The sequence below is a fragment of the Sceloporus undulatus genome, chromosome 4, assembly GCF_019175285.1.
Source record: "Sceloporus undulatus isolate JIND9_A2432 ecotype Alabama chromosome 4, SceUnd_v1.1, whole genome shotgun sequence".
Classification (NCBI taxonomy): Eukaryota; Metazoa; Chordata; class Lepidosauria; order Squamata; family Phrynosomatidae; genus Sceloporus; species Sceloporus undulatus.
Window position 1 is genome coordinate 209,578,061 of NC_056525.1, and position 12,807 is coordinate 209,590,867.

A 12,807-nucleotide genomic window follows, 5' to 3' on the forward strand; every position below is an offset into this window, starting at 1 on the left:
TTCATGGGAAGACATTTTGTACTCAAACATTTTCCACAAAATACTGCTTCCATATAGTTGTATCAGACATGGTCACCCATTTTGAACTGCTGCTTATGTCTATTAGAACTGAGATGTATTCTAACCAGCTGTTTTCAAGGTTTTCTCTTCAACAGTACAGGTTAGAGGCCTTATAATATAGAACAAAAACATATGAAAGCTGTAACAGTGATAATTGCTAATTCTTTGCCAGGTAACATAATGCACAAGGGATTTTCTGACAATAAATGAAATAATTATAAAAAAGAAAAGAAAAAAAAAGAAACTGCACAGACAAGGATGATTCAGTGGATGGTGTATAAAGCATTAGAACAGAGCAATGAAAGTTTAAATTAATATAAGTGCTGTAAGAGCAAAGAATAGTACAAGGTCATCTATAGCACTAGGCTGTATGAAGACTGACATTTTTTACAATAGGTTTTAAACACAGTGAACCAATTCGAAAGTACAGGAACCTGAACAGAATAGAGAACAACATTTTTAAAGGGGATTATTATTATTATTATTATTATTATTATTATTATTATTATTAAACTTTATTTCTAGAGCGCTGTAATTAAACACATACTGTATTGTAACATGAAAGGTAAAATGGCTGTCTCAAAAATTATGTCTCTTCAAAAGCTCAAATCACTGAAAGTTTCATAGAAACTCTTTTGTTATATGGATTGTTGTTCTTCAGTCAGTAATTTAATTGCCATTCCCCTACATTTCAAGTGTGAGTAACTAATCCCTCCAAATTGGAACAAACTATGGTTTATTGGGCATTCTTTTCTTAATCTTGCATTGTGTATCTGTGTTTATGCAAACCTCTCAGGTTTCATTAAACCCTGGTTTTCTTTTACTAGGAAAATATATTTTAAAGTTATGTCTATAAAGTATAAACAAAAATAGTAAACTCTGGATTTTTTGGCCAAGATATAAGAAGGCTGAAGTCTCTTGTTTGGAAGTGAGCTCCTTTGAATATTGAGTAAAAATACCTATAACTAATCTCCCTCCCTCCCTCAATATTACTATACTATGGTCCCAAACAGACAGGCCAAAATAAAGCTGCTTTGGGTCACTTTGGAGGTATCCTCTTTAAATGCTGCATGCATCCTAAGAGACCAGAAGCCACGCCAAGGCCATGCTCCAGGCCTAAGGACTAGAGCATAGCTTTGGCACAGCTTCTGGTCTTTTAAGATGCATGTGTCACTTAAACAGCATACCTCCAAAGTGACCTGAAGCAGCTTTATTTTGGCCAGTCTGTTTGGGCCCTATGTTTCATTTTTTTCAATTATTCCAGGGTCTTTTACAAAATTCTGTGTATTGATGACATCTGACATATTTACATATTCCCCATACAATAGGCTAGAATAAAATAAAATAAAATAAAACAAAATAAAAATGGAGTCACCATAAAAAGAGAAATAAGCTTCACCAAACCTGCCTGTTTGGCCATTACAAATATAATAAATCTGACCACAAAAGCTCCTAATCTTAAATTTTGGTGCCATCACTAATTCTAGCCTATCTTCCATGTAGCCTTGTTGTTGTTGTGTGCCTTCAAGTCATTTACCACTTATAGTGACCCTAAGGCAAACATATCATGGAGGTTTCTTGGCGCGATTTGTTCAGAGGAGGTATGCCATTTCCTTTCCCTGAAGCTGAGAGCATGTGGCTTTCCCAGAGTCATCCAGTGGGTTCCATGACCAAGGTGAGAACCAAACCTTAGTCTCCAGAGTCATAGTCCAACACTCAAACCACTATGCCATGCTGGCTATCCTATGTTGCTTAATACATGCATAATACCACTAAACCACATTGTGTTTTTACAATGTGATGTCAACAGTATGCAATTGACACCAAAATTCATTTCTTTTTTTTAGTTAAAATGAGGCAGCAGAAGTTCTAAATTGGTACCTAGTAACGGTAGTAGAGTCGATCAGGCCAATTAACTGAAACTCAGTCCAAACCAGTTGAAGCTACTGGTTGAATGATGCTTGATCTGCTTAAGAGTAGAGTTCCATTTATTCTGCATGGGATTGCACTTCCACAATGGATTAAGTCTGTGATTTCAGAAAGCTCATTAATCTATCTCCACTCATACTGCACACGGAGTGCATATATAGTCCAGAAATGATGCAGGTTGACACCATTTTGGTGCTGTACAGACGGGCGCAATGGGGCGCCATCGTTACGTGCGAGGGGCAGCGCTTCCAGACGCCCCTCGCATGTGATGAGGGTGTCAAAATGGCGGCGCCCTGTACAGATGGGCACCGCCATTTTGATGTGACGGGCACTTAGTGCCCACACATCGCAGTGCCATTATGACACCATGAGTGCGCCATTGGCACACTGCGGCATCATAATCGCACCTCAATAAGAACCTGCTTTTTGCGGGTTCTTTTTGCTGCGCAAGGGAGCCAAACGGTTTGTCCACTGCGGCTCCCTCTCGCAGCAAAACAAGGCGTGGATAGACCAACCTTTTTGGGGGGGCTGTATCCTGCCTTTATTTCTTATGGCTACATTTTACAAAATCCTGGGATTTGTAGTTTTGTGAGGCATCAGATGCTTTGGCTAAAGACTTTATGAAACTACAAATCCCAGGATTCCATAAGATGTAGCTACTACACTTAAAGTGCCTTCTTTCTACACTGTAGATGCACAAATGGACTTAGTGTTTTGGAATGCCTTTTAAGAGAGTTGGATAAGAATTTTGTTTTCATTTTTATTTCTTATAATCAAAATTCCCTAAAATTCAAATTTGCCCATCCTTACTTTTTTGCCAGGTTAAGATGCTATATTATTGTTGTTGCTGCTATTGTTGTTGTTATATTATTATTTTATTCATTTTAATTCACCGTTCTCCCAATAATAGGACTCAAGGCAGCTAATATATATAAAACTATAAAATTAAAATAATACAAAAGTATTAATAAAAATAGAAATATAAGATTTTGAAAACAATGAAAGAACTTATGAAGTAAAAAACATTAAGCATTAAATATATTTAAAATGCATTTAAAAATTGCATGCCAACTTTAAAACAGAACCTAACAGCATTATAAGTCCAATTGTAATTAGTTTATAGAAGCCTCTTAGCACAGAAATGTTTTGACCTGTCATCAAAAGGAAATCAAGTATGGGAGAGAGTTTCAAATCTGGAAACAGCCACCAAGAAGGCCCTCTTCTTTGTTCCTATCAAACAAGCCTAAGGGGCAGTGAGAACAGTAAGAACAATATCTCCAGGTGACATTAAAGATCTGCTGGATTCATAAAGGGAGATACAGTCCTTCAGATAACTTGGAGCCAAGTCATACAGGGCTTTATAGGTCAAAACCAGCATTTTAAATTATGGCTGAAAACAGACCAGCCCCCCGTGGAATTGTTGCAGCAATGGAGTTGTATGGTCCTTGTAGCCAGCCCCAGTGCAGCTCTTTAGGCCAACTAAGGCCTGATACAGATGGGCAAAAAGTGCTGTCATGGGGCCAATTTTAGGGCTCGGCAATGAGGAGCATCTGCATGCTCCTAAGCCCAACCATGCACTCCAGCGCCATCATTGCTTGCCCCCATCCACACGGGGGCTGCCATGATGATGTATGCATGGCGCAGCCTCCAAACGGTGCGGCGCCGTGAGGACGTCATTATTGCGCACAATGGCACCAATGGTGGTGTGTGCACAGCCTAAGAAGAACTCTTCAGGAGTGAGTTCTTTTTAGGACTCCCAGAGGCCATGCCGTTTGGTTGCTGTGGCCTCCATGTGGGGCAGAAAATGATGGCATCTCGGTGTCCATCTGTATCCTTCCTAGGTTTCTGAGCATTTTTCAAAGACAGATCCATATAAAGTGCATTATAATAATCCAACAGGGATGTAACCAAGACATGTACCACTGTGGCCAGATCCAGGAACGAGTTCAATTGATGCACTAGTTTTATGGTTCCAAAAGTGCTCCTGCTCAGTGCTGATACCTGTGCCTTCAGGCTCAGAGCTGAATCCACCAACATCTTAATCAATGACTTGGAGGAAAAATTGGGGGCATACTTATCAAATTTGCAGATGACACCAAATTAGGAGGAGTAGCTAATACCCCAGAGGACAGGATCAAGATTCAAAATGACCTGAACAGACTAGAAAACTGGGCCAAAGCTAACAAAATGAAATTCAACACAGAGAAATGTAAGGTACTGCACTTAGGGCGGAAGAATGAAATGCACAGATATAGGATGGGGGACACTTGGCTGAATGAAACTACATGTGAGATCTGGGAGTCCAAGTAGACCACAAGTTGAATATGAGTCAACAATGCAATGCGGCAGCTAAAAAGGCCAATGCAATTTTAGGTTTGCATCAATAGAAGTATAGTTGTCTAGATCAAGGGAAGTAATAGTGCCACTCTATTCTGCTTTGGTCAGGCCCCACCTGGAATACTGTGTCCAGTTCTGGGCACCACAATTCAAAAAGGACATTGAGAAACTGGAGTGTGTCCAAAGGAGGACGACTACAACGGTGAAGGGTCTGAAAACCATGCCCTATGAGAAACGACTTAGGGAGCTGGGAATATTTAGCCTGGAGAAGAGTAGGTTAAGAGGTGATATGATAGCCCTGTTTAAATATTTGAAGGGATGTCATGTTGAGGAGGAAGGAAGCTTGTTTTCTGCTGCTCCAGAGACTTCCTGACACGGCTGTTCCACAGTGGAACAAACTCCCTCAGAGTGTAGTGGAGTCTCCTTCCTTAGAGGTCTTTAAACAGAGGCTGGATGGCCATCTGTCGGGGATGCTTTGATTGTGATTTCCTGCATGGCAGGGGATTGGACTGGATGGCCCTCTCTTCCAACTCTACAATTCTATGATTCTATGATTCTAACAGTATCTCTAAACTGTAACTCTGCATGAATATACTTGAAAAATGCCGACAACTAAAACTACATGCATTTAAAATTTGCACACAAGGACAGTTTACCAAGTGGGAAAATGCATAACTTATAGAATGTGTGCATTTGAAAATGAGTGTATTTGAAAAGTATATAAACCAAGTGCATAACCTTTGAATATGAAAGAGAAAGAGAAAGAGATGTACAAATATCTGTGCCTGAAGAAAATAAGTCTATTCTATTTTGAAACAGAATGTGATCCAGTCTTTGCATTTAGCTATACAATTATTTTTTCTCTGTGTTATGGAAAAATTGTTTCTTATTCTAACTTCAGATGGAAGCAAGATAAAAATAGAAGAAATGGCATTTTTCTTCATCTGTTTGGGGTTTTTTTTTTTAATGAAAAAGAAAAAGATGAAATAAAACCAGGTTGTGGGGGGAAAACTGAAATCCTTTGGGAACTTTAAATATCAGAACTGGAATTAGGAGGACAGTTATGGGAATATCTGTTGTTAACCCCCAAAGAACAATAAAGGAATTAATCTTTTCAGATGTCAAATAAGATCTGGAGCAAGAGTTTTGTAATTGTATGCACTTGAGAGCAAGCTGTGCTGATTTCATTGGAACTTAGTTCCAAATAAAGCTGTTTGGGGTTGGAATGAATCTGTGTAACAGATAGCATTGACTCAGTGGATCAAGGTGCTAGTGGCTGTAGGAGGGATGGTAAGGAGGAGAGAAGTAAAGGAACAGGCTTTAGATCTTTCCAGTCCTGTGATGAATCTACCACCTGTTAAGATACATGTAAGCAAGAATAACAAATACCAGATGTTTAATGAGGAATTAACTGGACACTGACTTTTAAAACATTTATCTAGTTCAAGAATTTTCCATATTAGTCATTACACTCTAACTTAGCATCCAAAAATTGCCTGAAAATATATCAGAGCTTCACCAGATAATTAGAAAAACATGCTTACAGGATAAGGCTAGAGGTCCAGACTTTATAAGGAATTTCAAGAGCCAAATACAGTATCCTCAATTTTTTAAATATGTTTTTAGCTTGTGTTTTTAGATTGTAAGGCACCTCCAGTCCCAATTTTGGGGGAGAGGCAGAATAAAAGTATCATCATCTATCTCACCTGCATCATCATCGTCATCTTTATTATAAACACTCTTGCTATGGAAGGAGCAACAAAGTGACTGATATAGGGCTGAAAGCAAATGAGACAGAACAGAATCTATATGTTGTTCAAGATGTTATTTTAGTTCTTATTAAATTATTGTACTGTTTAATTATTCTCATGCAGCAATGTAAACCTGTTAATGAAAGGCAAATTTCCATTAGATTTATTTGAAATTATATCAGTGTTACTGATTACCTTTCTTCTTGAGGCTTTTTGGAGGGGGGCTGTTTTTCAAATGTTGTTTCGTATCTCATAATATCCGTCCACCAACACTGAAGATAACAATATTATGTTACGTTCTGGCAAACTGTATTTTGCTTTCACCTTTTCTAACCCACCCCATAGCACCAGACATAGTAGAGAGTTACCCAGAAATTTAATCAGTTGTATACTCCTAAGATTTATATGCAGGAAGGGAGGTGGGGGTTTAAATCTTAATGAGGGACAACAATCAAGAAACAATCAAGAGAGCTGACCAAGAAACAATCAAGAGAGCTGTCCAAACTGGCAATTTGTTATGAACTGTGGTTCACTGTTTATGTGCCATTTTAACACATCTCCAGCCAATGCTCTCTTCCTTCTTTGTTTTTTGTTTGTTTTTCTTAAACTCAGTTTGGGGTGCCTTGCTTCTAGCAAATACCACAATATTGCCATTACAGTTTATCATTTCAGCACTGTACCTCTAGAGGTCAGAGAGAGAGAGAGAGAGAGACTGAGAAAGAAACAGAAGGAGACCACATGAGGTCTGCAAGGAGAAAATACATCTGGAGGCAAAATGAGAAAAGGTGGGATTGCCTAACCTCCAGCTCTCCTGATTTCACAGTGACACTCCTGATTAATCCTCTACTATATAACTTTTCAGCTGCTTTTAAAATGCCCCAGTTTCTCTCTCAATTAAGGATGGAGAGAAGGGTTAGGAGCAGAGTCTTACCCTTTCCAGTAGGCTCATGCAAAAGCGAACTGCAGCTTCTCCTGGCTTCTGTGTTCTTCCTGACTGATAATCTTTGCCATCTTAATCCTATTTTGCTGTTGCTTGACCACATGTATCATAGTTTTCATGTGTGAAATGCTGGAGAATATGAACCAAACGAATATTTCACTGGTTACAGAAGCTGTTAATTTACAAGTAACTGGTTTGTGTGTGCCTGGTCTACTTACACACTGGCCAAACTTGAACAAAACAAAGATTTGAAATATCTGTCCATTTAATTTCCATTGCATTTCTCAAAATCCCACCAGCACTATTGTCCTGGCCAAGTTCTGTATCAGGTTGTGAGGTATATTTTTCTTCCAAAAATTCATGCATTAGTAGATCTATTTTGTTACAACATTTGGTACACATTTTTACTAACAGCCACACCTTATGTATTTCGATGTACATACAGTACTACTTTCCTCCAGTAAGCTCAGTGTGAGATTCATTACTTTCCTCCTCCCCATTTTATCCTTACAATAATCCTATAAAGTAGGTGAACAATTACCCTAAAAGTGAGTGATTGGCCCAAGTTACCCACTGAGTTTCTTGGTTCACTGGGGTCTTGAATTTGTAGCAGTTTTACAGATTTTCCCACTGCCTATATTTTAAATATGTATGTATGCTTTTTTAGTCATGCACATATACTTGCATACAATTTTTAAAAATTTGATACATGATTTCTTTCTAATGACAACAAATCGAAAAAGATATGCACATATGCTCATTACTAGTTTTGCAGATTGCAAATTGAGTAAATCCATTTTTGAAGAAAAAAACAGAGTTACAGTGAATTTCTTTTCCATCTTTAATATGGAATCTTGTTCAATATTTCTGAGATGGAAAAGCATGTCTTGAGAAAATGGCACATTACTTGAACTACAGATGATCATTACAAGTGCAACTAATTTGTACATCAAACCAGCTAAATATGACCTCAGCAGCATCATTAACATCACTAGGGATTAAATGTGATAAAGTTTGTGCATTGTACTCTAAATAACAATCTTTGCTTTCCCTCCACCCCTGATATTTAAGAAAATATTAAATTCTTCATCAATCTGAAGCAGATATTATACATTAGTGACTTTATGGAAACAGGAAATATTATTCTTCATCATTCCAGTTCACAATGGATATGATTTAAATGTCTCTGCTGATGCCTTTGTGATGCAGTTTTGACACAGCTGAAGCCTTAGCAATGATTAACGAGTGACAGGTTAGTTGCCCTATTTGTTTTTCTTACCAAGAACCCCCAAAGTATCATTCTATCGATATTGTTTTTGTCCCTATGGTGCTTATATTGTAAGGTATGTATAAACCTGCATATTTCTTCCTTGGTATTTTAAGACGTTTGATAGATGTAAAAACAAAAATGTGTATGCATATTCTCTGCATCAGAGAAACCATTGTAGCCTTGTTATTCCATGCTGTTCTTGGTAACATTAGAAATAGTTTTATCAAGTAGAAAGGATAGGTAGTATGGTTACTTCTTACCTTCTTAGAGGCAGTTAGTACAAACATGGGAATGAAACACGGCTTTGATCCTACCCATATGATTTAATTCATTCACACAAAGAAAAGTCTATTCTACAGAGATGGCCAGTATAACATATTTTGCTGCCAAGTGACATGTTCATATTCTTTCTGGCTAATATCCATAAGCAAATAGAGTGCCAGCTGAGGAGAGATCAGTCTAAAAAGTACTGTATACAAAATCTCTCTACTACCCACCATCCAAAAATCTTGCTATTACATAGTAAAAAGATTATATATCTTTTGCATTTTCTCATTTGCTGCATAAGGGGAAACCAACTTACAATAAGCACAGGCCATGAGCAGTCACAGATTTTTCCACCCACACACCTCAGTGGCACTCTGTGGTCCCTAGTATTGGCTCTTGAGGCAACTGCCTTGCTATGTTTAATGTTATGGTTGCCCTAGTCTATATAGCTGTTGTTAGCATGGCTTGGGCCCGATATCCTATTTACAGAATTCTGTTCTAACATTTTAATCAAACAATGAAATTATACAGCTTTTTGGTTCAAAGAGGAACCTATGTATTGGATGGAAGTGGTATTGTGAACAGAATGTTAAATGGGGTTTCTACACTCAAAACCCAGTTGAGTAAGTAAGGAGTTTATCGCATCCCATGACAGATGCAGGATGTAACTTTAAGAAGGTGGATCTTATCCCTATCACTGGGGAGTACACTGCCCATTTCCAACCCAGAACATTCTTGAAAAGATGTGAGAAGAGCCCGGAGAAGCCCAGGTTGCTAATGGGCTGTGTACTCCACAGCAATGGGGAAATGCAATAAGATCCACTTTCTTGAAGTTACATCCTACATCTATCGTGGGAATAAAGTCAATGTGATAAACTCCTAATTGAGTACATTTCCTTCTAGCCTGTCTCACAGAATTGTTAAAAAATCAGAGAGAATTGAGATAAAATCAAAGAAAAAACAAAATCTGCAAAATACAATACTTTGTGAAACAATGAAAAAAAGAAAAATGTGTTGTTTGACAGAAGAATGTGGAGTACAGAAATGAATTGCTACATTCTTAATACCCAAGATTATTATTATTATTTCAAGTAAGACATACAATTTTAAGTGTCTCTTTTGAATACCCAGCTAGATGGAGTTGGTGAAATATCAGCAGCTACCCCCCTCTAGATCTAGTAATGAGACTGCAACCTTTCCTTTGGGATATAAACCTCACCACAGTCATCCCTTTGTCACTTCAAGATTGGATTACTGCTGTGTGCACTAATAGAAGCTTCACTTTAACCTTCAACTAGCATGGAGTGCTTTCCAAATGATTTTTGAGAATTAGAAGTTGAAAGTGCCATGTCTGAGATCATTATAGTTAGGGTTGCAGCAAGTTTGGAAATGCCCTCTTTCTCCCTGATAACCTCCGAAAATTGATACAACTTGAACTGCTGAAGCTAACAGATATAAGCAAGTGGAATCTGGTGCAGTGACATTCTCAATTAGACTGAGTTTCCCCCACTGATGACTTGCAACATCAAGCAAGAACATTGTATAGGTGAAACACCAATCACAGATCAAGCACCCTTATTGGTGCTATCATATTTTTGATTCCTGACATCACTTTAGGGACAGTACTTTACAATGGGGGTTATTCACATGTTTATGGGCAATTCTAAGAGTATTTACTGATAAAGAAGTCCCACTAACATATGTTAAAAAAACAAGTAAGGAAGAACCCTTTTAAATCTAGTAGTGGTTGGTCAGAAATCTAGCCCCTCGCACATGACAAGGGCGTCAAAATGGAGGTGCCCTATACAGATGGGTACCACCATCATTACGTGATGGATGCCTAGCATCCGCACATTGCAATGCCATTATGACGTTGTGAGTGTGCTATTGGCACATTGTGGTGTCATAATCATACCACAAGAAGAACCCACTTTTTGCAGTTTCTTTTTGGTCCATGGGGAAGTCTCACAGTCTGGAGGCTGCAGCATCCCTGCGGACCAAAGCTAGGCGCTGGGAGACCATCCTTTTTGGACAGTCTGTCCCACGTCAGAGTGACCAAATGGATCCATAATGGAAGCCCATAAGCAGGGCACAATGTCATTTGTTGTGTGTCTTCAACATGTTTCCAACTTATGACAACCCTAAGGGAAACTTATCACAAGGTTTTCTTGGCAAGTTTCTTCAGAGGGGATTTGCTGTTGCCATCCTCTGAGGCTGAGATCATGTGACTTGCTCAAGGTCATCTGGTGGGTTTCATGGCTCAGTGGGGATTTTAACCCTGTTCTACAGAGTCATAGTCCCAAAGTCTAACCGCTACACCACACTGGCTCTCAATAGCCTTTGCCTAATGTTATTTCCAACTGATTGGTAAGCAGCGGCTTGTTACTTCAAAGAGGTAAGATGTAGCTACAGTGTCTAGTAACCACTGATAAAGCCTCATCCTTCATGAAGCTTTTTAACTCACATACAACACAGTATGTCTGTGACCATAGGTTGCATGCAGCCCTTGGGACAGTTATCCTAGAAGGTGGGGGGAACATTGGGAGTCCTCACCGAAGTGTCAGCGTCTCCTTGAAATTTTGGGGCTTCAAAAGGAAGCCTGCAAGAGGAGGGTAACTTCGGTATCTTTTCAACTCTGTATACCAGTACTAACTGCAGAGTAACTCCAGTTTGAATGAATAAAAGTGTTTTATTTAGAAAGGTGCAAGCAAACATACAAAACCAATCTTAGGAACCATACAAGGCTATCAGAAAGAAAAGTGCAGCAGGTTAGATAGAGAGGACTCAGGAATCAGAAAGGGTGATAATTACCTGTCCAGAAGATAGATCCACAAAAAATAGAGAGTGGCTCACACAACGTCTTTGGGCCAAACAGAGAAAGTGATGATATCTGTGCTGTTTTGGGATCAGTACTGTACACATGAAAACATTTTGACACATAAAAGAGCATCTACATTATTTTTTAATATTTCTTATGACCATCTTTAGTTTTGAGCCAGCCATTAGCTATTTTTATTGCTTCCACCATATTGTATAGTACTTTGTACAGTAACATAGATAAACATATAACCTGCAATAAAAAGCTGTCAAAATACAGATTCAATCATTTATTTCACTCTCTTAATCAGAGAAAATTCTACTAAACTTAACATTTAGTAATATCATTAATGACTGTGAAACTAACACTGAGGATGTTAAGCAAGTGAAGACCCAAGAAACATGCATATTATCTTTCAGAAAGGATTACTTTTTTAAAAAGTAACTTTCATCTTGCCCATCAATGAGAGATCCAAAATCACTTTTCAAAATGTGTATAAAAATGAGCAAGAGACCCTTTCAATGATAATACTAGTCAATTTCATAGCCGAGTTAAAGGCTGGAAACATATTTGAGTATTCTGTTATGCCATCATTACTTGTAGAAATAATCCCTTGCAGCTGTGGCAATTCACGATAACGGACAATATTTATTTATTTATTTATTTATATACCCATCATGACAGAAATGAAATTTACTTGTGTCATCCTCATGTCTAACCAACGTAGAGTCCCAGGGTTTTCTTTCCCCTTCATAGCATGCTATTTCATATATGAATAAGCTGATAGGCTGAGAAAATGCAACCATTAGAAACAACCTCATGTACCATCTAGAGATTTAATTTACACTGTCTTCAATAAAATGAGTAATCAGTTAAACAGAGAAAGATCCTACTTGATACCCTATCCTCTACTTTTTTCCTTTGAATGTCAATGGAATTTATGCTCCATGCACATTGTATGCTCTTGCAACACTGATACAAAGGCCTTCCTAAATCCACCATATGTGACTATATACTACAGTAAGAGGTTGGCCATTCATGATAGGTGGTTACTCTTGGCTATCTAGCTTTGTGCGTCATCCCACCTAAAACACTTTCTCCCCAGGAGTCTTCTTAGGATTGGTAAGCTTCTCTTATTCCTAGTGGCTAGTGGATTCCATATCAATGGAGCAGTAAATATGCCCTGGGTTAGTCTCAATGTTTTCATGGCTTACCCTGTTCAGCACCTTGGATAACACCTAAAACCTGAATGCCTCACTGATTTCTACAATATCTACAATAATTATGATTCACATGTAACTAGTAATAAGTTGCATCTGCACTGCAGGAATAATGCAGTTTGACACCACTTTAACTGCCGTGGTGTAATGCTATGACACTCTGACAGTTTTAGCTTTGTGAGATATTTAGCCTTCTCTGCCAGAGAGCTCTAGTA